The following is a 10,566-nucleotide window of genomic DNA, read 5'->3' on the forward strand; positions in this document are numbered from 1 at the left end:
AGGTCTTACTGAGCTCTTAGGAAACCATGACGGCACCTCATCCGTCATCTGTCAGCCTCCCCTCAGACCTTCTCGCGGCCCCCCTGGCTGGAGAGCATCCTCTCCTCTCCACCTCCCTCCACGCCTCCTCTTCACCCACACAGACAGAAGATGTGCACGCCCTCGAAACGTGATGGATGCTTTGGCGCGGAGACGCGCACCGTTCAGCAGACCGTGACTCCATCGACACCTTCCGACAGTGTGGAGCGTCGCGCTCGGCCCCGCCCCCTTTCTCAGGAACAAATGTGGACGGATGTGGGACGAAATCCAACCACGATGGCGCCGCAGTTCCAGGACTCAAAGCCGGGGCATAAAGGGGCTTTGACCGCGTATCTAAAATGTATCATCATCACGACATCGTTGATGCGTTCCATCATTAGGTGATGTTGATGCGTGTGGTGTTGTTTCAAGTGAGCAAAATAAACGTTAAATAAACCAAACAAAAAAAAAAAAAATGAAATAGCCGACAAGGTGCTTCAGTTTTATCTACTCGGTTTTTAAGCTTTTCCACTGACCAAAAAAACTGTGATGTCAGCAGAGTGCAGGGCACTCGCAAAAAAATCAAACCCGGCATATTCAACAAATGCGGCAACAGCGACGACAGTGTTATTCATCTTCGGTGGAGCAGACAAGGTGCAAACTCCTCGCTCACCTCGCTACTGGGTGTTACGCGACCGACTGACATCGACCGAAACCGAGATCGGTCGAGCCGCGGTGGAAACAGCGAAACGGGTCAAAACAAACACCGCCACAGCCCTTCCACATGCACAAGGAACGTATTGCAAAGACTACACTTAACCTTCGGCGGCTGGATGGAGCATTGCTGTCCGAAACCGCTTCCACCCAACGTGGATGCTAGCGGCTGAGCATTTATAACCAGTGACATTAAGCAAGTGCAGAGCAACATGTTCAGCGGAAAGAAAGAAAGCAACGATACCAAAATGAAACTAAAAAGGTGATTATAGCTACGGTACAACATGTTGCTGGAATGCAAAAGACATATTTATTTTTTTCATCGCCTGCAGAATATCTGAACTTATCGTGAGTTGTATTGCTGTCAACACTTATCTCATTTTTCACACGTTGAACTCAAAGCCCGCCTCGTATTTTTGGCCGCCCACAAATGCTTGACAGCTGTATGTATTTCGTTCCCTGCTGAACAATGCAGAGGCACCAATTAGCCCACTGATGTGCATGTCTGAGGACTCTGTGGGAGGTAGCCGGCGCTCCTGCAGAGAAGCCAGGCAGAGGCAGGGGGAACAGAGGCTGCACACAGAAAGGCCCCGAGTCAGTGTCATCAAACATTAGAGCAAGGTCGATGTTCCAACTTGGCATTTATCACGTTTGCCTGATATTTACGCGGCAAGTTTGATCTCTGATTGATGTGGGTTCCTTCACCTCAGAAGCAGAACGGATTAATGTCACAGTAACAGAAATACATACATATGTAAAATCTATGCAAATGTATATACACAACTGTTGACAGTTGTTGAGTCACTTTACCATGTGTTGAGCAGTAATAGTATTTAAACAGTCTTATATTTACAACCACCCCTTCAAGGTGGAACCATAATGGTCAAGTGCTCTCTGGGTGAATGACTTGTGTGTCTTCCTAATATCAGAAACAGAATCACAATCAGTTTATTGGCCAAGTTGGTGCATGCCAAACAGGGAATTTGACTGTGGTTTATCTTTGTTCTCTCTACTTAGCTTAAAAAACAAAACAAAATGAGAAGATAGTCAACAACAACAAAAAAAGTAAACAAATGTGCAACTTAGTGGAAAAATAAAATAAAAATTTTATTTGCAAGTATACGTTATATATAAAATATTATACATATACAAGTATACATTAACGTGCATTTTTAAACATATGTAACATATACCTAAAATATATACAAAATATATGCATAGGTGCAGCAGTAGGAGGTAGACCATGGTGAAAGCAGTGTATTATAAGCAGAATAGGCAGGTGATCTGGTGTTTATTGCACAGTGATTGTGGTTGCTCTGAGTCCCCGTTAATGATGAGAGTTGATCAGAGCAACAGCCTGGGGGAAGAAACTGGTGCAGCCCCACAGAAAGGATTCCATTTTCCCCCAAGACGGAAGACAGTAAGAATGTGTTATGCAATGAAAACGTCCCTTTGCATCACAGGAATGACATAGGATTCTTCAGACGTCGGACCAACGACTGTCTGAAATACCTTGGACTTTTTCCTTTTTTTTTTTTTTTTTTAATTCTCTCTCTCCCAGTAAGTGAATAGATAAAAGCCTGTAATAGACCATTCGAAAGTTTCTGTACTTTCATGTTGTCAGTGCTGTCAAACTAAGCCCCCCTTTCCTCTGGCGATATGTCACAAATCGTTCTTTGCTTTTTAACTAACCCTGATGATCCCCCCCCCCTCCCGCTCCTCCTCTCCGCTCGGCTAGCAGCAGTTGTGATTTCTCTCTCTTAAGACGCAGTGAAACAGACAGTTCTCTCCATTTTCTGCAAACCGCTTTGTTTGGCTTTCAGGGAAAGACAAAGAAAAAAAAAAGTGAATTGCAGAGTCCTGGAACAGTTTGTGAGACGTGCACCTGTCACGGCGCGCTCTATATTTAATGCCACCCTCCAGCCCCGCCCCCCCACCTCGTTTCTCAGAGAGCAGCAGACTTCAGGCGAATTCCTTCCCCCCTGACAGACGCGTCAATACAGCGACTGCACGTTGCTCACAGCCGGATGTATAATTCATGTTCATTCTCTGTGTACACATATGACACAGATCGATCCATGCATTTTGGACCGGGGGTCCATCCCGTGCAGGGTCACAGGGGATTCCAGCTGATATCCCAGCGTGGATGGAGGGAACCGCAGACGGCTCCGCAAGTTCATCTCCATTTTCACTTTGAAGGAGATTTTGGTGCGAGCGAACAGAAGGAAGGTGAAGGGTTTTCAGACCAAGGTGATACATTTGCCTTTCAAAAAACACCTTTGAGAAGAAAAGGTGTTGAAAAAGAAAAGAGGAAAAGGTGGAGAAAAAAAAGGCCAGAAATCACTCTCCCCCAATTCACACCAGAAGTAAGCAGAGCGTAAGCAGAGTTTCCGAGCTCCATCACGCGCGAATTGAAAGATCGCAGCGACAACCCAGGTAGTTTTGCGAGTATTTAAAGAAAACAACAGTGAAACTAAACTCTTTTGCCCGTCCATACAGTGTCTCGAGGGTACCGATGTGTGTAAAAAAGAAAAATAATAATAAACCGAACAGCTGAATGCAGGTATTTAAAGTATACATGCATTTTGTTTGTGTCACGTCAGATTCAAAGTGAAATCTGCTTCATTGTTTGACGGCCGAGATGAACAGCGCTGAAGCCGATGATGCATCACGTTGACGTGTCACAGTAAAATACAGCACATAGAAAAACAAAATACAGCACATTGCATGTTATGATGAAAATCAACCGGATCCACCGTGTTTTTACACCATGGACTTCCTGTCTGAACGATTCTACCTGCCGCACGTGAAGCGTCAAAAAAGACAAATGGCGGCGTTCTTTACCAGGGCGTTGCTTTTTTTTTACTCTTCTGAAACGCGGCCGCTCTGCGCCTGGTGTGAACCTGCACACAGTGGAAACAGATGTGTTGAATTAGCAATGACATTTAGAAATCAGGCGACACCAGCGACGGCGCTCCTCTGCACCGGGGAAACAACAGGAGCTCGTTTCTGCTGTTGTCTACGTTCACTCTGATCTCTGCAGGTTTGTTCGTTGCACTTCCCGCGTCTCGGTTCACCTTTTTAAATGACGTCGTCGCATTGCTCCACCTCCTTCTGCTATGGTAAATTGTGCATGACTAGAGAGTTTGCGCCTCCTACTGCTTAATCAGTCATGTCAAATGTGGATAAAGATAGATGCATCAGTTGACACTATTGTCTAATGTTTTCCATTTTAGTCCAAAAGACAAATAAAAATGTTGCGAACTGGTATGGTTCTTTCAAACAACACTTCCTCTTTCTAAAATAAAAAGCGGTGGTGTACACTGCATCATGCCTTACAACACTGGCTGTCTCTACAAAAACTCACTACGGTGGCATTTATTAGACAGTGACTAAACACCACGCCGCCTCATCCCCACGCGGCGACACACCTTCATCATTAGCCGCTGCACCCCCCCCCCCCTCTTTATTTTTTTTTAATAATTATATAAAAAGAATTCTCCTCCTGTCTCGGCTCCTGGCTTGATTATGCTGCTGTGGCTCTCCACCTCCGCCGCCCCGCCTCTTAGATTCATCAAGTCTCAGCAGCCCTTCGGTCATCAGCCACTAGCACCGCCACCACAGTCGGGCCTCCGTGGGGGGATTTATCTCGCCGCCGCAGCGCAGGGCGAGCGGCCCTCAATCACAAAATCTCCCTGCAGAGCCGACGTGCCAAAAGACATTTTGGCGAGGGCTTCATTTTGCACGTGTCACCTGCCGCAATGAGCTTTATCTTTATTTTATCCATTCGTCTCCATGGATTCCAGTTCCAAAACGACTCGGCGTGACTGGGCCATCATTCGCGCCGAGAGACGGACGACCTGGGAGCTTTGCAAAACAGTCGAGCCAGGTAGCATGTGGACTGAGTTTGTCGAGACCGAGCCTGGGACCAAGATGGAAAAAAGTGGTACAATGGACTTGGTAAAAGTAGAACAATAGCATCAGCATTGGGGCATCTGAGAGAGGTCACTCAGCTCACGAAGTTAGCTAGTTAGTTAGTTAGGTTATTTAGAGCAAAATCACCATGAAAACGTGGTCCCAATGCACTTGACAGTAAAAGTACAAGTACAATCTAAAACACATTACAATAAAATTAAGTGCACCAAAACGAAAGAAAAAAAAAAGAACAATGCAAAGACAGTTAGCTAGTAGTCCGAACCGAAATACCGAGTAAATACCGAGTGGGAGCCCATTCCACAGATAAGAGGCACGGTAGAGAAAGAAAGCCCTACAGCCAGCAGTCTTTTTATTGACTGACGGGATGACACAAAGGTGTGAATTTAGAGAGCGAAGGGAGCGCGGCAGAATGTATGGAGTAAGTAGATCAGATAGATATGCTGGTGCGAGTCCATTTAAAGCCTTAAATGTTAACAGCAGAACCTTAAAATCAGCTCTGGCCTGAATAGGCAGCAAATGAAGTGATGCCAGGACAGGAGTTATGTGACTGTATCTATTTGCTCTAGTCAGGATTCTAGCTGCGCGATTTTGAATGAGTTTAAGGCTTCTTGTCGCACACTTGTTCAGTCTACAGGACACAAGAGCATGAAGTACAATCTCAGAATTATGAAAGGATAAAACAGGGCGGATCTTAGCTATGCTGCTTTGAAGACACAGACATAATGACGATGCTACACACAAACTGGCTTGCCTGGTTCTTGGAGCCCAAGGCCCAAAACCAAAGAGTGTCGAGGCCGAGACAAAGTAAAGTGGGCTAAACACCAGGTCTGGGCTGCTGCAACACCAATTCATCACGACTGCCAGACAGGAAGGCGCTGGGAAGCCCGGGGTCCAGGCTCCTCCTGCTGGTCACTACAAGCTGGAGCGCAGAATTTATCTCCATTACGGATCTCTGACATTCTGGGGCAACTTCAGGAAACCGAAAAAGAAACCAACAGGCAGGTGGGTGTCTTTGTTGGTAAGTTGTACGTGAAACTGCACGTGTTGGTGGCCCGTGAGTATCGAGAGATTTCCGTACAGCAGGACGGCCTTTCCACCAAGCTGGAATTAAAAGTCAAGCAAAATGGCGGCAAAGCCCATTCCACATTGGAGGCATTTCATCATATTCATCAAATGATGAATCCACTGTCAAAGCGTTGGGGTTGTTCATCCACGAGGCTTCCAAGAGCAGGTTCCTTACAGGAGGTGCAGGAGTTTTGCCGGTCCGAGACAAAGACCGGCGAGCCGGGTCTTTTCTTGACAGGGATGGGTGGCGTGGTGGCGTGGTGGTGGGTTGGTGGGGTGGGCGTGGAGGTTCAAAGGCACGTTGCAAAATTTGAATATGGAGGCTGGAGGAAAGAAGGAAGAGAAATGTCTGCAGCGTCGGGCTGAAGCTGCTGGTCTGCGGTGATAAATTTGAAAGTCGCATTGTTATGCATAAAGATGTCCCGCAGACATGTTTTAAAACATTCATAAATAACGTGCTCGGAATAAAATAATAATAATAATGATAATAGAGATATATTTATTTATTTGTTTCCTTTTAACGTCACACTTCTTTTAAAATTCCCAAATTTGTTGGTATGCAAACCATGAGTTGTTTTTCCTGCTGGGACACATTTTATTTATTTATTTATTTTTCGGACGTTCCCATGAATATAAATTTGCCGTCCGATCGTGTTGTTAACACCGGACTTTCCGTGACACGGACTCGACGAGTGACGAGGAATTGAAAACAGCCTTGCGGTGACATGCCCAGGTCAAAAGGGGGCGCCGACACCCGCAGCCAGATGAGAGTGTGTTGGGACGAGGAGGCTGGAAATTAAAAACAAAATGGTGACAAAACGGCGAGGAAAGTAGAATTCTTTCCGTTGCGGATTCGCAACGCGGCGATAATGAAGCCGATGTGAATTTGCATTTTTCATTACAATGCTTTTTTATTGACCGATCCCACACGTTTTTGACATTTCCAGTCGGCCGAAGGCTGTGCTGCGAGCTTCACATCCGAAAGAGCTCCTCGTCTGGCATCATGGGGCCCGCGTGTCGACAGGAACTAAAGAGCAAGCGCTGAATTTTGATTTTTTTTTGATTTTTTTTTTTTTAGAAGAACACAGCTCCTTCAAAACGGCTCTTTTCTGACACATTTGACTCGTTCCTTCCCGCACTTTGCCTTATTTATTTGCCGTTTTTGTTTAATTATTTATTTTTGCGGCTGATCCTGCTCTTATCGATTGGCTGCACTCTGTTGCGGCTCGGAGAGGCGGGCGGGCGGGCGGGTGGGCGGTTGTGCGTGGGCGTTTTATGATCCGTCCTCATCCTCTTTCCATCCCGTAAAGTGCTTAACGACAATCAATCTTAACTCCCCTCCTTGGGAGATAGCGTCGACCATGAGGTGGGTATTGATTTGTGAAGGGGCCTCAGGGTGGTCTTCAGTCAAGCCGCGAGCCTCACCTACTCGCCGGCAGAGAGAAATACTGATTTAGAAGGAATCGAGTTACCCAGCAGCCATAACCTCTATTAATCAAATTAGTTGGCCGCTGAATGGAGCCGTTAGATGAGTTGGTCTCATCGTGAATTATGCCGCCCGTCTGATTGTCACGCCGATTTATGGCCCAGTCGCCATTTGCGGCCGAGTATATCCTCCTGGTGACATCTGAATTAGACTCCGGCGTGGCACCGACGGCTGGAACATCAGATCGCCCGTATCGATCCGTCCAACCCGATCATATCTGCTGTCCGTCAGCCCCTTTCATTGGGCCTCACACGTGAGAAAATGGCCTTGTTAAAGTGACAAGTTTATGGTCATGACAACTAACGCGGCGCTGACGACAGCCAGGTGTATTTTCCTTTCATCCAAACATTGATTCCAAGGGGTCTTTTATTCCCCTTTCTTTTTGCGGTAAAAGACTCAAATTCTTCGTCCGACCACTTACGCCGGCGGACGGCGCTCGGGCTTTTTCTGCGGGAGGCAATCTGCAAATGGAAGGTCGCCACTTTGGTCTTTTACGACGCCCACTGTCCATTCTGATTATGGAAGACATTGAACTGCCGAGGAGAGAGCGCCGCCAGTATATTAAGCCGCGGCTTTATCTCCGCCCGTGATAAATACACGCGTCAGTCAGCCCCTAACCGATGTGGAGAGGGAGGATCTCGTCCGAGCACTCGGGCGACACGAGACGACCGGATCTTACAAAGCCCAAATGAAAAAGAAAAATCTGCCTCGCGCTGAAAACGCAAGTCCTTTATCTGAAATGGTTTCCAATTCATTCCGCGCATTACTCATCACTTTTACCCTTTAAGAGTCTTTTCTTTCTTCTTCTCTTCTTTCTTATTTTTTTTTTTGACGTATGCGACGAAGGACGAAACCCCACAGATCAAACGGGGACAGCGTGTCGTGGGCTAAAGCAACACCACAATGCGGATGGCTAGAATATGAAAGCTTCACAATGGAACTCGACACAAATACGTGTGAAAATACAACATAATGCACCAACTTTCAATAGACATTAACACTGTCATTGATTTTTTTTTTAAGCCACTTACAAACAGTGTTGGCGAGTAATCTATTCCTAAGTAATCCACTACTGTAATCAAACTACTTTTTGAGTAATGTAGCGGGTAGTTATATCATAGCTGCTTCAAGTAACAATTCCATTACTTTTCTGAAATATTTTGCAAGCTAAAAATATTTCATTATCCACAAAATGTCTGAAATTTAGGAAAACAACCGAAAACAATTGTGTCATCGTTGTACGTCATGTGCAACGGTTACTTTTTAAAAAAAAAACTAAAGTAATTAGTAATTTGCGACACGGTGGTGCAGTGGTTAGCGCTGCCGCCTCACAGCAACAAGGTCTTGGGTTCGATTCGGGGGCCCGGGCCTGGGACCTTTCTGTGTGGAGTTTGCATGTTCTCCCTGTGTCTGCGTGGGTTCTCTCCAGGTTCTCCGGTTTCCTCCACAGTCCAAAAACATGCATGCGAGGTCAATTGAACACTCTAAATTGTCCGTAGGTGTGCATGTGAGTGTGAATGGTTGTTTGTCTCTATGTGGCCCTGCGATGAACTGGTGACTTGTCCTGGGTGTCACCCTGCCTTCGCCCTCAGACAGCTGGGAGAGGCTCCAGCAGACCCCCGTGACCCTGAATAGGAATAAGCGGGTATAGAAGATGAATGAATGAATGAATAATTAGTAATTGATTACCTATGCAACAAAGTCGTTAAATGAGTCATTAGATTACTTTTTAAAGGAGTAATGAGTAATTAGTAGTTGGATTATTTTATGGAGTAATCCCAACAGCACCGCTTACGAAGGGACTTCAACTTCGAACCTCACGTTGTTCATGGATGTTAGTGCATAGTAAGCAGTCCCAGTGCTAGTTTATGAAGTCAATGAGGGTCACCCACTCGTAGACAAGGTGGCAAACGTAGCATCACCAGTGCAGGACGTATCCCCGGACAGTGGAGGAGGCTGCATCACAGATGTTGTTGGCGCCTCACGTGAGGAGGCGGACCTGCAACCGGCCGACTGGGCCCGCTGATCGCTCTGCGACACTCTGCCAGATGTCGTCCTTTAGAGCGCCACGCTCGTAATTTCCTCCTTGTTTGTCAAGACGACGCGCGTCGCCGAGAGAGACGGCTAATGAGCTTGTCAGCCCGTCGTTGTGGACGTTGTTTGCCGTCGCACGGGGAGACAGATGTGACTTCCGTTCCGCGCAACTATTGCGACTGGCCGGTGCGTTAAGTCAGAAACGGATCGGGGAGAGCAAAGTATCGACCACAGGCTCAGAGTTGGAAAGTATTAACGATGCCACACACACACACACACACACACACACACACACACACACACACACACACACACACACACACACACACACACACACACACACACAGCCTTTACATTTGCATTGTATATATACTGTCCTTGTTCACAGTATTTACACTGATCTCAGCTCTGATGCATTACATAATTGCTCCGTTGGTTTTAGCCCCGTATTGTGTTTTTTCCGAGGCACATCATCCTTAATGCGCCTGCATATTTTACTATCAAAACCGATCCAGAGCTGTTACTGATTTTTTTTCTTCCACTGTGTGATGCTGTCAGGACAGTTTAATAAAAAGCTACAACCCCCGCAGCCCACTTTAGCAGCCTCCCTCGCTCACCCCCATCCCCGTCCCTCTCTCTCTCTCTCTCCCTCTCCCTCTCCCCCTCTCTCTATCTCTGTTTATGCAAATGAGGCTCATTACGACGCTCTATAGAAATCTGGGACCGCACAGGAAGTCACATGACGAGGACTTGGTGTGCTCCTTTGGAGGTCATTCAAATTCAACAGGGACCTGGCGTAATTAATCACAAATAATGTATTCTGCGGAAAAAGGCCTATTGGACGGCGGCGTTTGACAACGGCAGCAAGGCGCAGACGATCTGACGATGCTCCACAATAGCGCGCCGCAGCTTTAATTACCTCGCCATTGTTTCGTCGGCAGAATTCCTCTGGCTCCGCAACGAAAATGGAGAGCAACAGCGTTATTTTTTTGTGCTCTCCTTTATTTATTCCTTTATGTTTTTATTTTCTAATAATTTGTCGTGGTGAATTGAGCCATGGTCAGGAGCTTGTTAAGGGGGAACAACGGTAAAATCCGAATGCGGACACTGATGTCTTCATTAAACATCATTGCAGAGTCAGACTGGCAATCCAATCCTGCAAAATTGCCAAACGGCAATTGAGCCAGCCCAGCTTGTGACCCACACAAGGTGCAGGAGGCTAATTGACCTGGCGGCGGCTGCTGCTGCTGCTGCTGCTGGACTGGGGGAAGTCAACACACTCCCAGAAACATGTTCATGGCAAGAGGCACGGG

The sequence above is a fragment of the Nelusetta ayraudi genome, unplaced genomic scaffold (genome assembly GCF_046127955.1).
Source record: "Nelusetta ayraudi isolate G7.1 ecotype Tasmania unplaced genomic scaffold, CSIRO-AGI_Nayr_v1 ptg000002l, whole genome shotgun sequence".
NCBI classification, from domain to species: domain Eukaryota; kingdom Metazoa; phylum Chordata; class Actinopteri; order Tetraodontiformes; family Monacanthidae; genus Nelusetta; species Nelusetta ayraudi.